Genomic DNA, 25,269 nt, shown 5'->3' on the forward strand with positions numbered 1-25,269 from the left:
GTGCGACATGCTTACGGACAGGGATATTTTGCAGTCTGAGATGCTTGCAGGCAGGGATATTTTGCATTCTGGATCATTGAAAGAGGGCGTGTGTTCAGAATATTCATAAAAGAATAGCAACCATGGGGGTAATTTTGGATTTTGGAGCATTTCAGATTTTGGGATTCCAGATAAGGATGCTCAATCTATATGATCACATACTAGCTTGGGTACCAGTCATCAAATTTCAGCATATCAGGTATGTGTGCCAAGTTTGGCCCAGTTCCATTGTTGTTTGGGTTCACAGTACTCTCTGGATGTAGGTGAACTATAATTTCCTCTAAATCAAGGCGAATTTTCCCCAAAGACCTCCAGTATTTTTCACTGGTCATGGGGGCCAAATTTAGTCCAATTTCATATTTGGTGGAGTTCAGAGATCTCACTGATTACAGGTGAACTATAAATCCCAGTACATACAACTCTGAAATGTCAAGGTCAATTCCTCTCAAACTCCACCAGTATTCAAATTGGGTAATATTGGGTATGCATGCCAAGTTTGGTCCAGATCCATCATTATTTGGGTTCATAGTGCACTCAGGATGTAGGTGAACTACAACTCCTCTAAATCCCTCCAAAGACCTCCAGTATTTTTTCTTAGTCATGGGGGTTCTGTGTACCAAGTAAGTTCCAAGTCCAACGTTGGTGGAGTGCTCTCAGATTGCAAATGAACAATATATCCCAGTATCTTCAACTCCTGTAAATCCTGGTGAATTCTCCCCAAACCTCTCTAGTATGTTCAGTTGCTGATCAATTCCTGTGTTTGCTGTGTGCCATAGAAAAGAATAAGAAAGAGTCATGGGAGAGGCAGTGGGTGGGGTTATGCAATTTCCACACCAATGGAGAGAGTCAGAAACATTGGGATGTCTGTGGTGGAGGAAAAACAGAAAATCTAGGATGAAATTGTCCTCGTATGAAAGCCTTCCCTTGGGTGGTGGGCAGTATGGTGTTTATGGAGGACATTGGCAAGGCTCTTGGGCATGTTCATGTCATTGGAGGGAGGGCCATTGGTATCTCCTGAGTAGTAGGAGATATAGCTATTTGTGTAAGTGTTGTGGTTCAGTCTGATGATGAAGGGGGATTTGGGTTTATGCAGGTTGACCCAAGCAATGCTGATGTGGGAAATCTTGAAGGCTCTGATGCTGGAAATGTTGAAGGTTCTGGCGAGGAAACAGGAAACAATGATAAGGGTGACCTTTCACTAGATCCAGAACATCAACAAACTCCAGGTGTTTCAGGCAGCGAGACAGAGGAATCTTCCTTAGGTTGAGATTGAAGGTTTATCGGCCCAGGCATTTCCTCAGAATAGCTAATAAACGCGTAGGAAGCCAAGGGCAGAGAAATGCCTTTCTGGCTTGTAAACATGGCTAAATACAGGTGAAACAGAAAGTGATCTCAGACAGAGCAACCGTTGATCTTGGGAAGCACATCTCCTGCCTTGTTTTAAGCTCATGGAAAAAGTCTTTCGTTCGTGTTCATGCTTGGAAACTGTGTTTTGCTTTTTGCTCTGAAGTTCAGGGTGCCTTGTTTTCAGGACTAATTTCCTGCATCTGAGATTTGGATTTATATTCTGCCAATTGTTTTTACTACTGGATTATTTGGTTTTTATTGAGTGCTGTTGCATTTGGATGTTTGCTTTCTTTACTGCTTTTTATTCAGACTTTGCTATTTTTTATCAATAAACTGTCTAAACTTAGCCTGCTGTGCTGGAGTGTGTGATAAGAACAAAGTGAACCAGCGCCGAGGTGCAACAGTAATTGGGATCCTGTCTGTGTAAGTGGAAACCCCAGTCACATTCATACATACATATTTTCACTCTTATGTGTATAGATGTGAGGGAACATATGTGAGATACTAGCCTTGTTTGTTTGTTTGTTTGTTGGTTTGATGCTATATTGAGTGGCTGGGGATGATGAGGTGTGTAGTCCTGAATGCCAGAAGGCCTTGATATGCAATCCGCCTTCTGTTATGTTCTATCTCCTACCTGCAAATCTGCCTTCAATGCTTCCCAGCCATGTCTCAACCGCATTTTAACCACGGTGTTGTCACCGGCACAACCTCCCTTGCCTGTTAATTTGTGACACCGAAGTGTCAACGGCGGGGAAAATGTATTGCATCCCAGGAGCGCGTAAAGCTCTGATCCGTGCGCTTGTGCAAGCAGGCCACGTCTCCATCCCGCACCCGGCTTTCCTCGACAGGCGCCTTCTTCTCTCCTTTTCATGTCAGTGCCAGCGTTTAGCAAAGGAGGAGAAAGAGATGCCGGAGAGAAGGAGAGAACGGGGCTCCTGTGATCTCTTGCGCAGAACCCGTCTCCGGGAGTTTGTTAGACACAGTAATGAGCCGAGCGCCAGCCTGCTCCAAAAGGATTCAGCGCCGCCAAAGCACACTTACTGACAGCCGCAACCAAAGCAGCAGGAGGAACCTTTCCAGGCAAGGCTTTCAGGTGTAAATCCAACGTATTAAGCCATATTGGGACTCTCGCACAGGCCCTCGAAGGGGATGCCAGCCTCGGAAACAGAGTATGCGGCACTGTCAATGGAGCCGATCAATCCCCAGCCTAGTTTGAGACCAAACTTTCATACGTTCATAAAGAATGAGCCACAAGAGATGTCTGACAGGCAGGAAGACAGAATGAAAGAAGTCCTGAAAGATGCCATTTTTAAAAAATTTTTTTGAAAAGAATGGTAAGAAAAGGGAGAGTCCACCCATCTTGGAGGCAGTCTATGCTACTGAAAAGCAGTAAAGCATTTCTTTATATTTTTTTAGATTGCGCATGTGCAAACTTTGGCTCTCCAGGTGTTTTGGCCTTCAACTCCTGGTAGGCTGTTAGGAATTATGGGAGTTGAAGCTCAAAACATCTGGAGGGCTCAAGTGTGCCCATGTCTGCTTCAGCTGGAATCCTTGTACAGGCAGACATCCACATTTGCAGGATTTAGGTTTTAGGGATTTAGGGTTTAGGATTTCTAGATCTTCCAGCATGGCCTTATGGTCAACCTGACCACATAATTGCATTGGAGAACTTAAGAGATTCCTAGAGATGTGCTCTCTCCAGAAATCTCTTATGTTCTCCGGCAGGACTGGGTGAAGCTGGCATAGAGTCACAATGGAAGATCTAGAGATCTGTAAACAATCAAATCTGCAAAAGTCAAAGCTGTAAATGTTCACAATATATATAGTCTCTGGAGTAACAGAAAACAGGACCACTCTGTCTTCTACAGCACATCCCCCTTCAGGTATTTAAAGATGGTACCATATAATAATAATATTAATAATAATAATAATAATAATAATAATAATAATAATAATAATAATAGCTCACGAATGGGACACAAATGGGACCCTGAAGAAGGAGACGGAAGGCCTGATCCTTGCAGCCCAGGAGCAAGCCATCAGAACAAAGGCAATTAAGGCCAAGATTGAAAAATCAGCTGATGACCCAAAATGCAGACTGTGCAAGGAAACCGACGAAACCATGGATCATATCCTCAGCTGCTGTAAGAAAATCACACGGACTGACTACAAACAGAGGCACAACTATGTGGCCCAAATGATTCATTGGAACTTATGCCTCCCAAGTACCATCTCCTAGCAGTAAAGAACTGGTGGGATCACAAACCTGCAAACGTCATGGAAAATGAGCATGCAAAAATACTGTGGGACTTCCTTATCCAGACTGACAAAGTTTTAGAACACAACACACCAGACATCACAGTTGTGGAAAGGAAAAAGGGTTGGATCATTGATGTTGCCATCTCAGGTGACAGTCGCATTGATGAAAAACAACAGGAAAAACTCAGCCGCTATCAGGACCTCAAGATTGAACTTCAAAGACTCTGGCAGAAACCAGGGCAGGTGGTCCCGGTGGTGATCGGCACATTGGATGCCATGCCAAAAGATCTCAGCCGGCATTTGGAAACAATAGACATTGACAAAATCACAATCTGCAAACTGCAAACGGCCACCTGACTGGCATCTGCACACATCATCCGAAAATACACCACACAGTCCTAGACACTTGGGAAGTGTTCGACTTGTGATTTTGTGATACGAATTCCAGCATATCTATCTTGTTTGCTGTGTCATGCAATATAATAATAATTTATTTATATTCCACCCTTCTCCCTGTGGGGACTCAGAGAGGATTACAGCATATAAACACACTCAGGCAAACATTCAATGCCTTGTTGCAATGAAATACAATGAAACACAAATACACAGACAAAAGCAAAGGCTTCTCCTTTCATTTCCGGCTCTGGAGGTGGTGCTTATCTCTGGCTCTCGGGGAGGTGCTCATCTCCGTTTCCAAACCAAGGATCCTGCCTTGTCCACACCTCCTGGTTGTGTGACCGGCATGACTACTTGGAGCATCTTTTTGCCTTCCCACTGAGGCAGTACCTATTGATCTACTCACATTTGCATATTTTTGAACTACCAGGTTGGCAGGAGCTAAGACTAACAGCGGGAGCTCACCCCGTCCCGTGGATTCGAACCATTGACCTTCCGGTCAGCAAGCTCTGCAGCCTAGCGGTTTAACCTGCTGCATCACCGTGGTCCATCACCCAGTCTTCTCCAGGCTAAACATGTCCAACTCTCGAAGTAGTTACTCATGGCTCCAGGACACTGGACTCCTATGGATGCAACCTAGAATTGTGTTGGCTTTTTAAAAGGCTGCATCATATTGTTGACTCATGTTTAGCTTGTGGTCTCCTAAGTCTCCCAGATCTCTTTCACAAGGATTGCTTTCAAGCCAGGTGTCATCCATCCCGTAGCCGTGCATTGCATTTTTTTATTCCCAAGGGTAGTTCCATACATTTCTCCTTGCTGAAATGCATTTGGTTAGTTCTGGCCCAACTCTCTAAGGCCATCTCCTGATCCCGTGAGAGATGAGCCATGCTTCCCAACTTGGTGCAAACGTGCTAAGGATGCTCCTGTGCAAAATCTTCCATCTGGCTCACTTACGGAGTGTCGAACTCTCTGTCCATCCTCCGGCGTATCAGCTGCCTCTCCCAATTTGGTGTCATTTGCAAATGTGATCGGCGTCCTTCCCGTGGGAGCGCTGCTTTCACCAGGCTTAGCTCTGCCGATGGCTCCCAGCGGTATCTTCCCTTGCCCGCTTGCTGGGCTGTCACAATTTCCACGCAGAATTCGAGACGGGGAAAGAGACAGCCTTCCCTCCTGACGGAACCCACTGCCGCGCCTTAACGTTATTTGCAGACATTATTTGCCAGACATGACAAGAGTGCCATCCGCACTGAAGGATGTGACTTATCAGGAAGCGCTGTCTGTTTGCATTAGGAGATACAAGGGAGCCAATAAGGGCTCTATCAACTCCGCTCCCCAGCCACTTCCAATACATTGCTCTCTGGGGATGGTGCCTGTTAGTTTACCCCTCATCCTGCTTTCACTGCATTTCTTTATCAGCAGAAGCAAGAAATGCATCCGTCTCTGCTGGGCCAAGGCAATGAAGAGCTCAGAGATAGCAAAGCGGAAGGGAAATCGAGGCGAGACCACTTTTGATGCCAGTTGCTTGGCTTGCTTTCCAAAAAGCTCTACGAGTCCCAGCCCAGCTGAGAAAATCCTTGAAATATTTATTAAATAGATGCAAGGATATAGGGGCCTTTGCAAGGCATGTGCACCACGAGGAATTCCACGATTGATGGAGAGTAGCCAGGGCTGCATCTGCACTGTAGAATTATTGCAGTTTGGCACCACTTTTGCAGCCATGGCTTAATGCTATGGATTTGTATTTTCCTTGGCAGCGAAGGTAAGATTTTTGTTGAACTACAATCCCTAGAATTCCATAACACTGTGGAATGAATTACATTGTCTCAACCCTATTGAATCCTAGGAGTTGTAATTTGCACTGAGGACTAAGAACTTTGTGAAACTACATATCCCATGATTCAATAGCACTGAACCATAGCAGTTTTCAAGTTTCAACTACATGCATTTTACACTGTAGATGCAATGCCAGTTTTGTCTGTTTCTGATAAATCTTCAAATCCCACAAGTAATGACACATTTCAATTTATTTATGCTTTATAAAACTCAATAATTTGTCTATTTCTGCCATTTCTAGTATTTTAAAATTCCAGCTATCTCTTGAAGGTAAGCCAGTGTGCATCTACACTGTAGAATAAATGTAGTATGACCACTTGGATTGCCATGGTTCAATGTTGTGGAATGATGAAAGCTGTAGTTTTACAAGGTATTTAGCCTTTTCTACCAGATTCTCTGGTGTCTCCCCAAACTATAACTCCCAGGATTCCATAGCATTGAGCCATGGCAGTTAAAGTGGTATCAAAGTGTGTTAATTGTACAGTGTAGATGCAGCCTGAGTCTGTACACTGGATGCCCATATGTATCTAGAAGCAACTGGTTTGTGGAGGAGTCAATTTTGGACACACATTTCACCTTGTAAATTCTGCTTCAATATCACTTTTCCAAACTAGAATAAATATTTTCAGGAGATTAGGAAAGAGGTGAGTTGAGAAAGTCCAGAAAACAAAACATTTTGGGGGGATTTTTTTTTTTTTGGCTGGAGAGGAGTTGAAAATTAGGTGATCAATGATAAAACTATGGCTCACCATCTGGGCTGAATGTCACAAAAATTCATGTTACTCTTTCCAAAGAGGGCCCTCAGTGGTGCAATTGGCTAAATCCTTGTGCCGGCTGAACTGCGGACCTGAAGGTTGGTGGTTCAAATCCGCGAGAGAGGGTGAGCTCCCGTCTGTCAGCTCTAGCTTGTGGGGACATAAGAGAAGCCTCCCAGAAGGATGGTAACACATACAAGAAGGGCCATAGCTAGAAAAACATTTCGGGGAGGGGGTGAAACCTTTTTTTTTAGTGAAGCATGAAGAGTAGTTCCATAACGCAAAATAATTTAGAAATCAGGCTCCATTGATAAACTTCAGTGGACTCTCAAGACAGATAAACTTCAGTGGACACTCATAGGGATTTGGTTAATCAGTTAAAATTCATGAGTAAACCAGTTTTTTTAAAACCTGAAAATTTTTTTTGGGGGGTGAAGGGTTGGAACCCCTAACTCCCCCCCAGCATATAGGCACCCCCTTGGCAACATCTCTGTAGATAGCCAATTCTCTCACACTAGAAGCGACTTGCAGTGTGTTCTCAAGCTGCTTCTGACACAATCTATATATATAAAAGAGTGATGGCATCACGGCGACCCACAAAACAACAAAACTACAGGCCCCCCAACCTCGAAATTTGACAACAGAACCCATCATCCACGCCTCTAGGTTGATACAACAAAAAGAAAAGAAAAATAAAATCCTAATTAGAGAGAGAGGAATAATTGCTTTTATCCAATTGCTGCCAGTTAGAAGGCTAAGTTCCTCCAACTTGGTCTCCTAGCAACCCAATAAAAAATAATAAAAAACACTAAAAATAATTAAAAACACTCAAAAAATAAATACAATAAAATACTATAATAACAGAAAATAACTAAAAATAATACAAGAAAATAATAAAATATAATAAATAAAAAGATAACTTACAATAAAATTAATTTAAAAAATACAAATAATGTCAAATAAAAATTACACAACAATTTTTAACCAATACCACCACCACTTTGCCACAGCAACGCGTGGCCGGGCACAGCTAGTCTATATATATAAAAGGGTAATGAAATTTCGGCCTAGGACAAAACAACAAAACTACACATCCCAGAAACACTAAACATGGCAGCACAACCCCTCATCCATGCCTCTACGTTCATACAACAAAAATCCCCAGCTACTCCAGAAAACGGTCAGGCTTTGAGACTACAAGGCTATTCACTGCTATTCCACCTGGCCAACAAAGGATTCCCATAAGCCACAGCAACGCGTGGCCGGGCAAAGCTAGTTTAAAAAAAAAAAAAAAAAACACTTCCCAAAATTGGTGTCCAATGTTATTCCTAAGGCACTACTTTGGATCATTTTATTCAACTATTTAAAAGTTAAGGGCAAAGATCTTGCTTCTTGTGTCTGAATGTACAACTTTACCATAAACTCCTTAACTTGGAAGAGACCTCAAGGACCATCCAGTCCAACCCCATTCTGCCATAAGGGTAGGCACCATCCAAGCCCTCTTGTTAGATGGCCACCAAGTCTTTGTTTTTATAGACTCCAAAGAAAGAGACCACCAGACTTTGAGGCAACGTTTTCCATTCTCAAACAGATCTTAAAGTCAAGAAGTTTTATTTAATGTTTCGATGGAGTTTTTTTTCCTGTGGCTTGAATCCGTGGCTCCATTGTGTCCTGGTCTCTGGAGCAGCAGGAACCAAACCAGTTCCATCTTCTCCAAAACATCCCTTCATATAATATTTCAAGATTTTGGGAGTTTCATGAATCTGCCTTCCTCCTCTTTCCCTTTAAGCCTCTTCCCATCCCTCCTGTTGTGTGCAAAGTCTGAGACAGCTACTCACATTTGGGTTTCTCTTGTTGTTGAGAAAATGGGATGCCTTTGAAATGAAATTGATTTTAAATACATTCCATCTGTTCCGGACTAAATGCTTCCTCGTCTTTGCCCATTAGACGGGATACCTCTATGCGAAGAAACACTTTTCTATCATTTCCATAAGAGCCCTATTGTCAGGGCTCGTTTTATTTTTCATAAGGGAGAACGTGCTGTCGCTGCTTTTGCATCCTCTTTATTTCACAAAAGACAAGGGCTGTACTTGATACAAAACACTAGAGTCTCCCAGAAATATTTGCAGCAGCATGAGCCACCTTTCTCAGCCTGGCACTTCTTTCAGATTGATTGCAAATGGCAACATTGTGCAAGCAATTGTGTATACCTGTTTGTTATTGCATTTTGCATCTGGGAAGACACACACCCTGAAAGCAGAAACTAACTGGTATGTAACATATGCAACCAAAGGTGCATCTACACCAGGCATGGGCACACTTGGTCCCTCCAAGTGTTTTGGACTTCAACTCCCACCACTCCTAACAGCCTCAGGCCCCTTTCCCAGGGGCCATCCAGTCCAAGCCCTCCCAACAGATGACCACCCAGACTCTCCAAAGTTGGAGAGTTAGAATCAAAGAATTCTAGAACTGGAAGAGGACCATCTGGCCTCTGTTTAAAAACTTCCATCAGACCCTGAGGCAGAGAGTTCCACAGTTTTGGATGTTTTTAGTCAACACTAGCTTGGGTACTTGGTGATGCCCAGGTTAGGTAATTTGTAATGCTCTTTGCTTTCATATACAGTAGAATCTCACTTATCCAACATTCTGATAAGACTGTCCAGCTCTGATCAAATCATTATTCTCATCTTCTTGTAAATGTGCTTATGTATCCTTTTAATAATAATAGAGTAAAATAATACATGAAATAATAATAAATACAGAAAAATAATACAGGTACAGTAGAGTCTCACTTATCCAAGGCTCGCTTATCCAAGCTTCTGGATTATCCAACACATTTTTGTAGTCAATGTTTTCAATACATCATGATATTTTGGTGCTAAATTTGTAAATACAGTAGTTACTACATAGCATTACTGAGTAGTGAACTACTTTTTCTGTCAAATTTGTTGTATAACTTGATGTTTTGGTGCTTAATTTGTAAAATCATAACCTAATTTGATGTTTAATAGGCTTTTCCTTAGTTTCTCCTTATTATCCAACATATTCGCTTATCCAACGTTCTGCCGGCCCGTTTATGTTGGATAAGTGAGACTCTACTGTATTTGTATTCTGCCCTTCTCACCCCGAAGGGGACTCAGGGCAGATCACATCTATATATATAAAAGGGTAATGGAATCACGGCACCGGACAAAATAACTAAACTAAATGCCCCACAACCTCGAAAATTGACAGCACAACCTCTCATCCACGCCTCTACGTTCATACAACAAACAGAAAAGAAACATTAAGTCCTAGCCACAGCAACGCGTGGCCGGGCACAGCTAGTTACACATATAAGGCAAATATTCAATGCCTTAATATAGAACAAAGACAGAGACAAACGCAGGCTCCGATCTGGCCTCGAACCCATGACCTCTTGGTCAGAGTGATTTGTTGCAGCTGGCTGCAGCTGGCTGCTCACCAGCCTGCACCACAGCCTGGGCCTAATGCTCTTTGCTTTCATATATATAGAAAATGCATAAGGATGTGGGTGAACTACAATTCCCAAAATCGTGGGTCAATCCTCCCCAAAGTTGGCCATGTTGGTTATGTGTGCCAAGTTTCATCCAAAACACTTGTAGGCAAGGTTCAGTGCTTTCTGGATGCTGGTGAACTATAACTCCCAGATTTCAATGTCAATCACCCCCAAACCCTGCCAATATTCAAAGTTGGCCATGGTGAGTCAGTGTGCCAAGTTTGGTCCAAACCTGTAGTTGGCTGGGTTCAGTGCTCTCTGGATGCAGGTGAACTGCAACTCCCAGAATCTAATGTCAATCTCACCTTAAGTGGCTGAGGGGGGAAAGAAAGGGGCCTGAGGCTGTTAGGAATGGTGGGAGTTGTAGTCCAAAACCCCTGGGTGGACCAAGTTTGCCCAAGTCCGTACTATACTGTGGAATGAATGTCGCCTTGTTGAACTGCAATCTCTCAGTGCTATGGAATCCTGAGTGTTGTCGTCTGCATAGAGGGCTGAGGACTTTGCAAAACTACACATCCCATGATTCCGCAGCACTGAGCCATGGCTGTTCCAAGTGGCACCAAACTGTGTTCATTCCACTGTGTAGATGCAACACCAGTTTTGTTTGCTTCTTATCCATCTTCACATCCCACAAGTAACGCCACATTCCTGTTCTTTTTGAAATATGTTACAAAAGGTTCCCAACTGTAAACATTGTTTCAGTTTTGATTTATCTATATATATAAAAGGGTAATGAAATTTCGGCCTAGGACAAAACAACAAAACTACACATCCCAGAAACACTAAACTTGGCAGCACAACCCCTCATCTATGCCTCTACGTTCATACAACAAAAAGAAAAGAAAAATAAAGTCCTAATTAGAGGGAGGGGAAGAATTGTTTTTTATCCAATTGCTGCCAGTTAGAAGGCTAAGCTCTGCCCACTTGGTCTCCTAGCAACCCACTCAGCCCAGGGGACAGGCAGAGTTAGGTCTCACTTAGGCCTCTTCCCCACTGCCTATAAAATACAGATTATCTGATTTGAACTGGATTATATGGCAGTGTAGACTCAAGGCCCTTCCACACAGCTATATTACCCATTTATAATGGACTTAATGTAAGGTAAAACCTTTATCCTTTACCTTAACTACCACCAGTTCCTCAATACTTTATTTCCCATACCACCAGACTTCGCCACAGCAACGCATGGCTGGGCACAGCTAGTCTTTTATAAAACTCAATAATGTGCCAATTTCTGCTACATTTTCATAATCCAGTTTTCTCTTGGAAGTAAGTCCATGCCTATGGCATCTCTTGAACGGCCATGGATCAATGTTATGGAATGATGGAAGCTGTAGTTTTACAAGGTCTTTAGCCTTTTCTACCAGACTCCCCAAACTACAACTCCCAGGATTCCATAGCATTGACCCATAGAAGTTAAAGTGGGGTCAACCTGCATTAAATCTACAATGCAGATGCACTCCAGATGTACAATAACTGTATTTCATAATCCAGTTTTCTCTTGAATGGCCATGGATCAATGTTATGGAATGATGGAAGCTGTAGTTTTACAAGGTCTTTAGCCTTTTCTACCGGACTTCCCAAACTACAACTCCCAGAATTCCATAGCATTGACCCATAGAAGTTAAAGTGGGGTCAACTTGCATTAAATCTACAATGCAGATGCACTCCAGATGTACAACAACTGTACTTTCAGAACTCTGCTTAGGTAACAATGAGTAAAATACAGATGCTATGCAATGGTTAAAAAGGAAGCTTGTGCATCATCATCATCATCATCATCATCACCACCACCACAACCTGGGGATCACAACTAGACACAGTGAAGAAATCTGCCCTTGCGCTTTGCTACTCTGTTGCTGAGTACGCATGCCCAGTATGGAATACATCTCACAATATTAAAACAGTGGATGTGGGTCTTAACGAGACATGTCACATTATCACAGGATGTCTATGCCCAACACCCTTGGGGAAATTATACTGTTTAGCCTGTTAATGTGGGATTTGTATATTGGTAGTTTTTAAATGAAATTTGTGTCTTGCCTGTATTGCATACTGATTGCATCATCCAGAGTGGACTATAGTCTGGAGAGAGTTAATTACTAAAAAGCTGTGATGACCTTGATGTGTGGCTGGAACCAGGGAGTGTCCAGACACAAGTGTGTGTGCATTGCTGATTGCGTTCAGTTCTGAGTTGAGTTGAGTGCTATCTGCCTAGAGTGAGAGTCAAGGCCTGTGTTCGTCCATTGTCTTCAAGTCTGTTTGTCTTGATTATTACTGCTTACAGTAAAACTTTGTATATAGTTTTACCATCGTCTCTGATGTCTCTTTGTTCTGCATTCCACTGATTTCATCCAACTACTGCTGCACTACAATTACTCTGACATAGCCGGTATTGCACCACTCGACATCCACCGGGAAATAGCAGCCAGTAATGAAGGAACCAAGGTAGTGACATCTCCGGCAATCCTGTGTTTGGATATCAGCCAGCATGGCAACGACTTAAATAAGAAATAGCTTTCTAAGATCTAGAGATACTCACAGGAACATCTCAGCAAGCAAGAGTCCAAAAGTGGCAGGCTAAAACCCAGAACCTCAATCAGTGGCTGATGCTGGATGAGAGACTCCCTCCTGGGCACACAGAAGACTGGGTGAACTGGAACGCGCTGAACAGATTGTGCTTTGGCACCATGAGGTGCAGAGCCAATATTCAGAAATGGGACTACAAAGTGGAGTCCATGACATGTGAGTGTGAAGAAAAGCAAACCACAGACCACTGACTACAATGCAGTCTGAGCCCTGCCACATGCACAATAGAAGATCTTCTCACAGCGACACCAGAGGCACCCCAAGTGCCCAGATTCTGGTCAAAGGAAATCTAGTATAATGCCAAGTTTTTAACTTTGTTTGTCTTTTAAAATACATTATAACTGTACCCTCAATTCGTTTCTGACATGATAAATAAACAAATCACCATCGTGTTGTCGAAGGCTTTCATGGCCGGGATCGCAGGGTTTTTGTATGTTTTCCGGGCTGTCTGGCCATGTTCTAGAAGTATTCTCTCCTGACGTTTTGCCCACATCTATGGCAGGCATCCTCCGAGGTTGTGAGGTATGGAGAAACTAAGTGAGGAAGGTTTATATATACAGTAGAGTCTCACTTATCCAACACTCACTTATCCAACGTTCTGGATTATCCAACAAATTCTTGTAGTAAATGTTTTCAATACATCATGATATTTTGGTGCTAAATTCTTAAATACAGTAATTACTAGGTAGCATTACTGCATATTGAACTACTTTTTGTCAAATTTGTTGTATAACGATGTTTTGGTGCTTAATTTGTAAAATCATAACTTAATTTGATGTTTAATAGGCTTCTCCTTAATCTCTCCTTATTATCCAACATATTCACTTATCCAAGCTTCTGCCGGCCGTTTATGTTGGATAAGTGAGACTCTACTGTATCTGTGGAAAGTCCAGGGTGAGAGAAGAACTCTTTTTCAGTTGGAGGCCAGTGTGAATGTTGTAGTTAATCGCCTAAATTAGCATTGAATAGCTTCATCTCCTGGCTTCTTCCTGCCTGGGGGCATCCTTTGTTCAGAGTCGTTAGTTGCCCCTGGTTCCCATGTCTGGGACTCCTTTGTTTTCAGAGTGTTGCTTCTTATTTACTGTTCTGATTTTTGAGTTTTTTAATACTGGGAGCCAGATTTTGTTCATTTTCATGGTTTCCTCCTTTCTGTTGAAGTTGTCTACATGCTTGTGAATTTCACCATTGTTTTATTTATTTATATCCTGCTTTGATCCTTTGATGGAGAAGCAAAGTTTCAAAAGTCCATTGTTCCAAGACCAAATGCTGGGAGAACCTAGTTTGTGTTGAGTTGCACAGCAGCTCTTTGCGATGTTGGGTTTAGAAGCAAATTGGAAGTGGCAAAGCCTCACTTTCTCTCCTCGTTTGTGTGCCGGAGGGGGTAAAGGAATGGATCTCGCCTCTCAAAACAGCCTCAATTTCTTGGCGGCCAATTAGACAACGGGACGGACTCAGCTGGAGGGAGAAATAATTCCCATCTTTTCCCCCTCCGGCCACGGGCTTGGAACGGGCGGCCAGAGCCCCTTTTCTTTACAGATTTGTAAAGGCAAGCTAATTGCGTGTTTAATGGCCGGTGCATTCCAAAGGGCCCTGGTGGGGCAGGCATTATTTAGATTGGGCTTAATAAAGCGTATGATCTGGCCCATTAAAAATAATAAAAAATGGGGAGAATATATATATATATATATATATATATATTAAAAAATACTGCCAATGCCAGAGAAGTGGCAGCTGGGCTCCAGGAGGTTGATCCGGGCCCCCCGTTTCGCCCCCAAAGTGGGAGAAAGAAAACAGGAAACAGGAGGGAACGGATGATGGAGAAATGCTCACAAATGTGGGAAGAATCCTAGACTGATGAGGATGGCTCACAGCGTGCTATTTATTCCACACAAAATTCAGACAGACAGGAGAAAACAAAATTCACACAGACAGGGGCCGGGTTGTGGCGCAGGCTGGTAAAGCAGCCTGCTGCAATAAATCACTCTGACCATGAGGTCATGAGTTTGAGGCCAGCCCATGGCGGGGTGAGCACCCGTCAATTAAAAATAAAAATAGCCCCTGCTCGTTGCTGACCTAGCAACCCGAAAGATAGTTGCATCTATCAAGTAGGAGATAAGGTACCACTTATAAAAAGTGGGGAGGCAAATTTAACTAATTTATGACGTTGGAATGAGGAAGTGCGGTCAGAGTGGATTATGAAGCAACTGCTCCCCCTGTGGCCAGAATCGAACATCCCCTCAGGAGAAGGTTAAATTGCCTCTGCGTCTGTCTATCTCTGTCTCAGTTCTATGTATATGGGCATTGAATGTTTGCCCTGTGTGTGTATAATGTGATCCGCCCTGAGTCCCCTTCGGGGTGAGAAAGGCGGAATATAAATGCTGTAAATAAATAAAAATAAATAAAACAAGAGAAGCACACCAAGCATAAGGCTTGTAGGGAAAAATAATGCTTCTCCGAGCTAAACATCCCTGGCTTCCTAAGCTGCTCCTCAAAGGGATTCATAGTTTCCAAACATTTGAACATTTCAGTCAACCTTCTCTGGACACCTTCCAGCTTCTTCATCTCCATCTCAAATGGTCCAGAACTGGACACAGAATTGGATCTGACCAAAGCACAATAACATGGGGAGGTTTTATTCCGATCTGCACACTAGACTCCTCTTGATGCAGCCTAGAATCACATTGGGGTGCTGTGAGTTTTTCGGGTTGCATGGCCATGTTCCAGTAATTTTCGCTCCTGATGTTTCTCCTGCATGTATAGCAGGCATTCTCAGAGGTTTCTTCAGAGGTCTGTTGGAAATGAGCCAAGTGGAGTGTCTGTTTCTACGGACAACGCCGGCTCTTCGGCTTAGTAATGGAGATGAGCACCAACCGCCAGAGTCAGACATGACTGGATTTAATGTCAGGGGAAAACCTTTACCTTTTATCATCTATCTATCTATCTATCTATCTATCTATCTATCTATCTATCTATCTATCTATCTATCTATCTATCTATCTATCTGTCTGTGGAATAATGTCCAGGGTGGGAGAAAGAACCCGTGTCTGTTTGAAGCAAGTGACACATTGGAATCACATTGGCTCTTTTAGCTGCTGCATCGTACTCTTGGCTCATGTTCAGCCTGTTATCTACTAAAACTCCTAGACTCCTTTCCCATGGACTGTTTCCAAGCCAGGGATCACCATTCTAGATCTGTGCATTTCAATTTTTCTGTATCATACATTTCTCCCTGCTGAAATCCATTTGTTTACCTTTCTTACCTTTGTAATCAATCTGTTAAAGTCACTTCGTATCCTGACACAAAAAGGACCTGAGAGTCTTCGTTTTTATTCCGCTCCAGAGAAGAAGGCACTATGGAACTATGATTCAAACTACAAAAAAAGAGGATTCCAGCTGAATATTAATAAGAACTCCGTGACGTTAAGAGTTGTCCTCAGAAGCTTGAATCAAATATGAAAAATTATGGAAACAACAAAATATAACAATATCAGAAGAGTGGATTACAAAGGTTTTTGAAATGGCCGAAATGGACAAATTGACCTTAGCGCTACAACAAAGTTTCAAGAAGAATGGAAGTCATTTATTGAATTCATGGGAAACCAGAAGATGACCACAGTAGGATTTGTGGACTAAAATAACACAAATGGTATATTGACACATTGTCTACTGTTAGCACATTCTATATTTTAGAGACTCTAGACCAGGCCTGGGCAAACTTTGTCCCTCCAGGTGTTTTGGACTCCAACTCCCACAATTCAGGATACTGGCTGTTAGGAATTGTGGGAGTTGGAGTCAAAACACTTGGAGGGATGAAGTTTGCCCAGGCCTGGTCTAGAGGCCTTAGATAACTGATTTAATAGTACTTTCTAATTTGAACAGAAATTACTATTACTTCTATGGAGGTTTTTATACAGAGGTTGGATGGCCATCTGCTGGGTGGGATTGGATTGTGCCCTCTTGCCTGGCAGAATGAAATCCAACTGGACGGCCCTTTAAGGTCTCTTCTAACTCTATGACAACCTTTGCTTATCCAATGTTCTGTATTATCCAATGCAGCCTGCCTTTTAGTTGTCAATGTTTTTGTGGTCAATGTTTTCAATAAATTGCAATGTTTTGGTGCTAAATTCATAAGTACAGTAATTACAGTAGAGTCTCGCTTATCCAACGTAAATGGGCCAGCAGAATGTTGGATAAGCAAATATGTTGGATAATAAGGAGAGATTAAGGAAAAGCCTATTAAACATCAAATTAGGTTGTGATTTCACAAATGAAGCACCAAAACATCATGTTATACAACAAATTTGACAGAGAAAGTAGTTCAATACACAGTAATGCTATGTAGTAATTACTATATTTACGAATTTAGCACCAAAATATGATATATTGAAAACATTGACTACAAAAATGTGTTGGATAATCCAGAATGTTGGATAAGCGAGTGTTGGATAAGTGAGACTCTACTGTACTACATAACATTACTGTGTATTGAACTGCTTTTCCTGTTGATTTGTTATAAAACATGATGTTTTGGTGCTTAATTTGCAAAATGATAACTTGATTTGACATTTAATAGGTTCTCCCTTAATCCCTCCTTATTATCCAACATTTTCATTTATCCAACGTTCTGCAGGCCTGTTTATGTTGGATAAGTGAGACTCTACTGTACTACATAACATTACTGTGTATTGAACTGCTTTTCCTGTTGATTTGTTATAAAACATGATGTTTTGGTGCTTAATTTGCAAAATCATAACTTGATTTGACATTTAATAGGTTCTCCCTTAATCCCTCCTTATTATCCAACATTTTCATTTATCCAACGTTCTGCAGGCCTGTTTATGTTGGATAAGTGAGACTCTACTGTACTACATAACATTACTGTGTATTGAACTGCTTTTCCTGTTGATTTGTTATAAAACATGATGTTTTGGTGCTTAATTTGCAAAATCATAACTTGATTTGACATTTAATAGGTTTTCCCTTAATCCCTCCTTATTATCCAACATTTTTATTTATCCAACGTTCTGCAGGCCTGTTTATGTTGGATAAGTGAGACTCTACTGTACTACATAACATTACTGTGTATTGAACTGCTTTTCCTGTTGATTTGTTATAAAACATGATGTTTTGGTGCTTAATTTGCAAAATCATAACTTAATTTGACATTTAATAGGTTTTCCCTTAATCCCTCCTTATTATCCAAAATTTTCACTTATCCAACCTTCTTCCGGCCCGTTTATGTTGAATAAGTGAGACTCTACTGTAGTATGTTTTTTCAGTAGAAGTCGGATGACCATCTGTTGGGAGGGCTTGAATTGTGTCTTTCTGCCTGAATGAAGAGGGACAGACTGGATGGCCTTTGGGGTCTCTTCCAACTCGAGGATTCTATGATTTCCAGCTGACTCCAGCCAGCAATGTAACAATGCACAAATCCTGCTTTCTGCAAAGCCGGGCCAGGGTGGGTGGGTGGAGGGAAGCTTTACTATAACTGCAAGCATGTGGGTGCACCCGCCTTTAATAATTGCCCCCTGAAACCATTCTCCCCAGTTCCTTCCAGCAGCGATCCCCGTTGCTGCCAGTTTTGCCCAGGGCGCCTCATCCGATGGAGTGGCGCTGCTGCAAGCTCTTCAACAAAGTGGCGGGACACGTTCCTCAGATCTCTTGACTAGACCCGTGGCTAATTTTACAACGTTCATTTATCTTAGCATATTATATCGCTTTAATTTCGTCCCTCTGGATCCCATTATTGCCTCTGTACCTTGTAGCCGGCATGTAAACGGTAATTGCTGTTATTAGCAGCGTACAGTGCAATGGAGCCGCTCTGCAAATAACGGGGAGGGGGCACAGCGGGCACAAGGCGGGCGCAAGGGACGGGGATCGGGGTGATGCCACGCAGCTGGGAAACAGAACGAGTGGGACACAGAACTTGAGTGTGGAACCACTGAGGACCTGGGTTCAAATCCCCACTCAGCCTTGGGAGCCCACTTGGGCAAGTGCACTCTCTCTCGGCTTCAGAGGGAAGCGATCACAGACAAAACAAACAACAATAGTGAGGAGCACCTTACATGACTGTGGAGACTTGTATATTTAATTGATTGTTTTGATATACTTAGAAAGATAATATTTTGTTGTTAATCCTATATGATTCCAGAGGACTTAGTATTGATCTGGATAATGTGATACATATATGGTGTTCTAATATACAGTAGAGTCTCACTTATCCAAGCCTTGCTTATCCAAGCCTCTGGATTATCCAAGCCATTTTTGTAGTCAATGTTTTCAATATATTGTGATATTTTGGTGCTAAATTCGTAAATACAGTAATTACAATATAACATTACTGCGTATTGAACTACTTTTTCTGTAAAATTTGTGGTATAACATGATGTTTTGGTGCTTAATTTGTAAAAGCATAACCTAATTTGATGTTGAATAGGCTTTTCCTTAATCCCTCCTTATTATCCAAGATATTCGCTTATCCAAGCTTCTGCCGGCCCGTTTAGCTTGGATAAGTGAGACTCTACTGTACTTAGAAAGATAATATTTTGTTGTTAATCCTATATGATTCCAGAGGACTTAGTATTGATCTGGATAATGTGATACATATATGGTGTTCTAATATACAGTAGAGTCTCACTTATCCAAGCCTCGCTTATCCAAGCCTCTGGATAATCCAAGCCATTTTTGCCATCAATGTTTTCAATACATTGTGATATTTTGGTGCTAAATTCGTAAATACAGCAATTATAACATAACAATTACTGTATATTGAACTACTTTTTCTGTAAAATTTGTGGTATAACATGATGTTTTGGTGCTTAATTTGTAAAAGCATAACCTAATTTGATGTTGAATAGGCTTTTCCTTAATCCCTCCTTATTATCCAAGATATTCGCTTATCCAAGCTTCTGCCGGCCCATTTAGCTTGGATAAGTGAGACTCTACTGTACATATTTTGTACAACAGACGTATTAGACCATTATCGTTTTTCATATATTTTGGTACATTCAAAACAAACAACAACCCAAACTCTATTTTCAGATTTCAAAGCAATACCACCACAAATGAATCCACTGCTCTACCAATGTCACGTGAAACTTTGAACAGTCCGCCTATATACACACTATACAGGCTTGAGATATATATTCAACTAGCATGGGTATGTTTGACCCACTTATGGAGACCCCACAAGGGGTTTTCTTAGACAAGGGATCGGCCTGTTCCTTCCTCTGAAATATACCTTCAGGACTTGGGATTTATGGCTGGTCTCCCATCCAAGTTTTAAGCAAGGCTGATTCTGCTTAGCTTGCTTCCAAGAACAGATGGGATCTGGTGCCTTTTCCCAAGCCATAAAAGCAACAGATCCCCTATGGATACAGGACTTGTGCTGCATTTAGTTGTGTATACGTCAATTTATAGTGAGCATTTCATAAGGCTTTCTTAGGCAAGGGAAACCCAGAGATGGTTTGGCTAATTCCTTCCTCTGAAATATATTAATTGGTTGTGATTAATTGGTGGTCTCCCATCCAAGTACTAAATAGGGCTGATCTTGCTAAGCCTCCAAGATCAGATGGGAATTGGTGCTTTTAGGGTATTTTGTTTTGTATATGTATTGTGTACCTTCAAGTCCCCTGTTGACTTTTGGCAACCCCATGGATTTCAAAGGGCCTTCTTGGGCAAAGGATACCTAGTGGTGGTCTTGCCAGCCAACAGCACCTAGAATATATTGGTGGTCTCCCATCCAAGTACAGACTTAGTTTCCAAACTCAGATGGGATTGGGAACCTTTTCTCAAGCAGCCTCCAAGCAGAAAAGAAGAGACAACCAGATACGACGCAAAACATTTAAGAGTCCCTAGAGAAGATTGCATGAATGCTCATGTTCACAGAATAGCTCTCTCATCTCATCTCCATGACCTCAGCACTGTCCCGATGACTCAGCCCAAAGCTTGGGTCATCCATGACCTCACCTTCAAACGTGAGACTGCTTAGCCATCAAAATGCAGTAATACTTTTCCAAAGTTACCTTGAGTTTCTCTACCATCAGTCTGCAATCTGTGATTTTCAAGAGCCAAAATCAACCTCATGGGTCTCCATGAGCAAAGGAGCAAAATTGCATGAAGTCATTACTATTCTTTGAAGCCAGAAAACACCAAAATATATCAAGTGCCATTTAATTCAAACTCTGAAAAGGGAACCTTTGGCATCGCAAGTGCACAACACAAAACGTGCAAAGATGGTTTCAGATTTGAGGGACCATCTGCACAGAACACAGTTAAGAAATAACCTGAGGATTAGCCACACTTTAGATTGCAGATATTTCATTACTGACAGATCAGAGCAAGGGCTGTCCACCGTGCCAGGAACGAGCCAGGCGTTTGGAGTTGCGCTACTCAGAGCCTTACCTTTCCGCTGTTCCAGGTCGCCAGGTCCGGTGCAAACCGCTCATCTAATTCCTCACAGCTTCTCCACTCTCGGCTTAGGCTTCAGTCTTGTGTTGGAAACGCGGGGCTTTCTGCCAAGAGAAAGGCACGGGTCATGTCAGTTGAGATCTTAGCGCTCCCTTTCCCTTTTCTTGCCAGTAGCACTGATGCTCGGTCTCTCCGTGCAAAATGCTTACACGAAAAGCAATGGCTGAAATCTGAGATCACAGATTCATAAAGTCGAAATGGATGACAAGGGCTATCCAGTCCAAAGCCCTTCTACCAAGGAGAAGATACAACCAAAACTCTCCTGACAGGTGGCCATTAAGCCTCTGCTTAAAAACCTCCAGAGGTTGGGATTCCACTATCAGAGGCAACATATTTATTTATTTATTTATTTATTTATTTATTTATTTACAGTATTTATATCCCGCCCTTCTTTCTCACCCCGAAGGGGACTCAGGGCGGATTACAATGAACACATATATGGCAAACATTCAATGCCAACAGACAAACAACATACATTAGACAGACTCAGAGGCATTTTTAACATTTTTCCAGCTTCACGATTCCGGCCACAGGGGGAGCTGTTGCTTCACCGTCCAGTAGTGGCTGTACTTCCTCATTTCTTTCCTCGTGTTTTGCTGGCAGTTTTATGGTGTTGTAAATTAGCCTCCCGCATAAAGCGTCCCTAAATTTCCCTAATTGACAGATGCAACTGTCTTTCGGGGCTGCATAGGTCAACAGCAAGCCGGGGCTATTAATGGTCGGAGGCTTAACCCTACCCGGGCTTCGAAATCATGACCTCTCGGTCAGTAGTGATTTATAGCAGCTGGTTACTAGCCAGCTGCGCCACAGCCCGGCCCCATATTCCATTGCTGAACACTTATTGCTGTCAATAATGTTGATATGGAATCCCTTTCCCTGCAATTTCAGAGGAAAACAAGCTTGCTCCCCATCCCCAACATGACATCTTTTCCAGAGTTGAAGCATGGCCTTCTTGTCCCTTGGTCACCTTCTTTTCTCCAAGCTAATCCTACCCAGTTCCCTAAACTACGTTTCAAAGGGATTTGTGGCTTACAGAACTTTGACAATTTTGGTGATCCTCCATGAGATACTTCCAGCTTCTCCATCTCCTTCCTCAATTGCAGTATCCAAAACTGGACATTGGGTCATTCCTCTTTATGATTAACCAATGCAACCCTCACACTAAGTATTTCACTCCTATGGATGCAGCCTAGACTCACATTGGCTTTTTCTACGGTTGCATCACAGCATTGTGGTCTATCATGTTCAGCCTGTGGTCTATCGAGTCTCCTAGATCCCTGTCACATACAATGTCTTCAAGCCAAGTGTCACTGCGTTGTTGTATGTTTTCCGGGCTGTATGGCCATGTTCCAGAAGTATTCTCTCCTGACGTTTCACCCACTCATCCTATATCATTGTCTACATAAGGTACTATCCATTTCTCCTTGTTACAATGAGTTTTCTGCCCATCCCTTTCTACCGTAATCCATTCAGGCAACTTGGGATTCTGATCTTGTCTTCTAGGTTATTAGATCTCTCTCTCCCAGTTTGGAAGAGGGATCTAATATCCCAGAGGACAGGATTTGCAAGTTTGATCAGTATGTCTTCTATTCCACCACTTAAGGCATTGATAAAAGATGCTAAATAGCACTGAGATAATAAAAATCAAGAATCACAGCTGGAGAAAACAAACAAGGGTCATCAGGTCCAACCTCCTTCGGTCACATTACTTTGATACTATTCCACGTTGTGCAAAACGTGGATCACAGAGTTGTTAGAGCTCACAAGACCATCCAGTCCTTCTGCCATGCGGTAAGACACAATCTAAGCACTCCTGACAGATGGCCATCCAGCCTCTGCTTTAGAATCTCCAGAGATGGATATTCCACTGTCAAACATTGCTAACCATCGGGTAGTTCCCCCCCCCCCCCCAATGTTTAAATGGAATCTCTTTTCCTGCAGAACGAAATCCTTGCTCCTTGTCTGGCAGAGTATATTTTTCCCAAACAAGAAGAGAAAGGCAAGTGAGCAAGGCCACATGAGTCGGTGTATGGGTTGTTAGGCAACAGAATGCAAAGAAAGGTTTGGTGCCAAATGGCAGAGGAGAGAGAATTTGTCCAATTCAATGACCGGTTTCCTCTCCTGCGCTTGGGGTCTGATCCTTAGCAGGACCATTAAACAAGAGTAAATAAGAGAGGAAACTCCGGTGTGCGAGTGATTGAGAAACTCATTGGCAAAGAGATGGGAAATAATTGCAAAGTTTTCCTGGAGCTTGAAGGAAGGAGTCCGCCGTTTGTCATGCCGGCAGCCCGTCCTGTCCTCCAATTCATCACATTTGTCAGGTGTCAGGCACTGAGACATTTACCGATGCCTTCTTCCCCCTCCGACTGTTTGCAATGCAACCTGCCAGAGTGACTGGGTAGCAACGCAATGACTGACACATCTGATTCCCTGCAACACTGCTACATATACACAAACACATACAGAGACTGCCATTTGCATTGCACACCTTGATGCTCACAGGCTTTGAAAGAGCGCCAAACTTGCTGAACTCCACCAGCAACAGACTGCTAACTCCATGTGTCTCCACTGAGACATTCTTGGAGAAACCGGTCTCCAAGTCTTTGCAAATCTTCCAAAGTAGGAACAAGACCCAAAAAGGCACATTGTGTGAGCAGGTAGGAAGGGCCCTCCATCATGATGTTTACAATACAACTATTATTCTAAGTTGTCATTATTGTTAGTGGGACAAAGATACAAAGAGTCCTACATCCTCACTAGCCTGGGGGAAAAAAGAAGAGGGAAAAAATCCAAGCTTCATTCTGGATCATAGTTGAGAATGTTCATTTCCTAGGTCTCGATTAAGAGTAAAAAGTGGTATAAATAATATTTACAAAAGCTGGCTATAAAGTGTTGTCCAAGGCTTTCATGGCCGGAATCATTGGATTGTGTGTTTTCCAGGCGGTATAGGCCATGTTCCAGAAGCATTATCTCCTGATGTTTCACCCACATCTATGGCAGGCATCCTCTGAGGTTGTGAGGTATATATCTCACAACCTGTGAGGATGCCTGCCATAGATGTGTGCGAAACGACAAGAGAGAATACTTCTGGAACATGGCCATACACTCTGGAAAACACCCAACAATGCTGGGTATAAAGGTGGGCATAAATAATAACAGTAACTGTTGTTGTTATTGGACAAAGACCCAGTGGAATCCTAGAGTCCTAGAGCTGAAAGAGACCTCACGGGCCATCCAGTCCAACGCCTTTCTTCCAAGAAGCAGGAAAATAGCATTCAAAGCACTCCTAACAGATGGCCATCCAGCCTCTGCTTCAAAGCCTCCACTTCCCTAGATCTTGATACTAGACTCCTATTGATGCAGGCTAAAACCCCATTGGGGTTTTTATATCTGTGGAAGGTCCAGGGTGAAAGAAAGAACTTTTGTCTGTTTGAGTCAAGTGTGTTGAGTCAAGCTGCCATTGGCCAGCTTGATTAGTATTGAATGACCTTGCAGCTTCAAAGCCTGGATGCTTCCTGCCTGAGGGAATCCTTTGTTGGGAGGTGTTAGCTGGCCCTAATTGTTTTCCTCTGGCCCTGGGTTCCCTGCCTGGATTCCCAGGCTTTGAAGCTGCAAGGCTTTTCAATGCTAATCAAGCTGGTCAATTGTAACAAGTCCTGATGCAGAAAGTCTAGAGCTAGGTGGTCTGTGTTGTCGAAGGCTTTCATAGACGGAATCACTGGATTGCTGTGAGTTTTCCAGGCTGTATGGCTATGTTCCCAACAAAGGTTCCCCCTAGGCAGGAAGCAGCCAGGCTCTGAAGCTGCAAGGCTACTCAATGTTAATCATGGTGAGCAGTTTCAACATTCACACTTGCCTCCAACAGACAAGAGTTCTTTCTCCCACCCTGGACATTATTCCACAGATATATAAACCCCACGTGTCTGGTTTCCAACAGACCTCACAATCTCTTGAGGATGCCATAGATGTGGGTGAAACATCAGGAGAGAATGCTTCTGGAACATGGCCATATAGCCCGGAAAACACACAGCAACCCAGTGATTCTGGCCATGAAAGCCTTCGACT

At 42.6% G+C, this 25,269-nt stretch overlaps 1 protein-coding gene across 3 annotated transcripts in view; it reads right to left on the bottom strand.

The window, feature by feature from the left end:
- cntfr (ciliary neurotrophic factor receptor) overlaps positions 1 to 25,269 on the bottom strand; it is a 645,331-nt gene that overhangs the window by 458,100 nt on the left and 161,962 nt on the right. For all 3 annotated transcript variants that reach the window (XM_062972626.1, XM_062972628.1, XM_062972627.1), the window contains exon 2: positions 21,139 to 21,248. The gene's annotated coding sequence lies outside the window, so the exon portion shown is untranslated. The remainder of the gene's footprint in view (positions 1 to 21,138; positions 21,249 to 25,269) is intronic.

This window comes from Anolis carolinensis, chromosome 2 (assembly GCF_035594765.1).
Source record: "Anolis carolinensis isolate JA03-04 chromosome 2, rAnoCar3.1.pri, whole genome shotgun sequence".
Lineage (NCBI taxonomy): Eukaryota > Metazoa > Chordata > Lepidosauria > Squamata > Dactyloidae > Anolis > Anolis carolinensis.